Genomic DNA, 1,145 nt, shown 5'->3' with positions numbered 1-1,145 from the left:
GCCTTCCAACCTTTTAAGTATTCCTTTATATGTGGTTCAGAGTTCTGGGACCATCCCCTGAGCCTGCTTGGTTGGGTATTCTGTGTTGTTGTTGGCGGAACTCTCTGCTACACGTCCACCCGATCCGCCATCTTGTTTGTTCTCCTCTCTGAACACTTTTCTATGCTGTTCTCTGAACTTCCAAAGTTTTCAAGTTCATCCTCAAAAAAGTCTTCCCAAAAGTCCCTTTCCAAAATGATTACTGTTCTTAATCCAGTGATAATGTTTGATTTAGGATGTCCATAATTTTCATGCATTGTTGTTGTTAGGTGCCATCGAGTTGGCACTGACTCATAGCGACCTTATGCACAGCAGAACGAAACACTGCCCAATCCTAGGCCATCCTCACTACTGTTGCCACGCTTGAGTCCATCGATGCTGCCACTTGGCCAATCCATCTCATTGGGGGTCTTCCTCTTTTTCTCTGACCCTTCACTTTAGCAATATAGGAGGTGTTTTTTTGTTTCATGAAACATTAAGATTACCAGATGATTAGAAATAATAACAATGACAGCTTTGGGAAGAGGGTGATTCAGCTTCTGAGTGAAGCTGAAACATTGTACTTGGCATCTGTCAGTAGCTTAGTTGTGGGCTCCAGTTAGGAGTAAAATTTGTTCCAATTAAAATGTGAGTGACTATGGGAAACTTAATTATTGGCTACCTAAAATGAGGGGGCGTTAAAGGCACGAAATGACTGGTTTACAAGGCTTCAGGAGGGAGTTTAGTTTAAGAGTGTGCAAGGGAAGAAAGAGTCCCACTGAATAGTTTTCATCTTGTCTAAGATGGGTCTGGTTAAAAGAGATAGGGATAAAATTCTATGATTCAATAGTGAGTAATAGTTATCATGACTAATTGTGACTGTCACAATTGTAAAGGTAGAAGTTTTGTAATAAAAATGAAGTAGTAGTTAATCTTGCAGTCCAGAAACAAAGGACCCTAGGACCATCAAGGGAGACGAGCACAAGTGGAATGCTTATCCGAGAAGCAGAGACACCAGAGATGGAGGCAGAGATGGGGACATGGAGAAGAGGGAGCAGCTGAGGACTCTAGATTCATGGGAAGAGAGGGACTAAGAGCTGGTGGCCAGGTGACAGACTTGCAGAATG

At 42.5% G+C, this 1,145-nt stretch overlaps 1 protein-coding gene across 1 annotated transcript in view; it reads left to right on the top strand.

Annotated features, from left to right (window-relative positions):
- Window positions 1-1,145, top strand: part of LOC102811747 (chromosome unknown open reading frame, human C5orf42) — a 190,709-nt gene that overhangs the window by 10,121 nt on the left and 179,443 nt on the right. The window lies entirely within an intron of this gene.

This window comes from Chrysochloris asiatica, unplaced genomic scaffold, assembly GCF_000296735.1.
Source record: "Chrysochloris asiatica unplaced genomic scaffold, ChrAsi1.0 scaffold00430, whole genome shotgun sequence".
Taxonomy (NCBI): Eukaryota; Metazoa; Chordata; class Mammalia; order Afrosoricida; family Chrysochloridae; genus Chrysochloris; species Chrysochloris asiatica.
The sequence above is the reverse complement of the archived record's forward strand: the minus strand, read 5'-3'. Positions and strand labels throughout refer to the sequence as shown.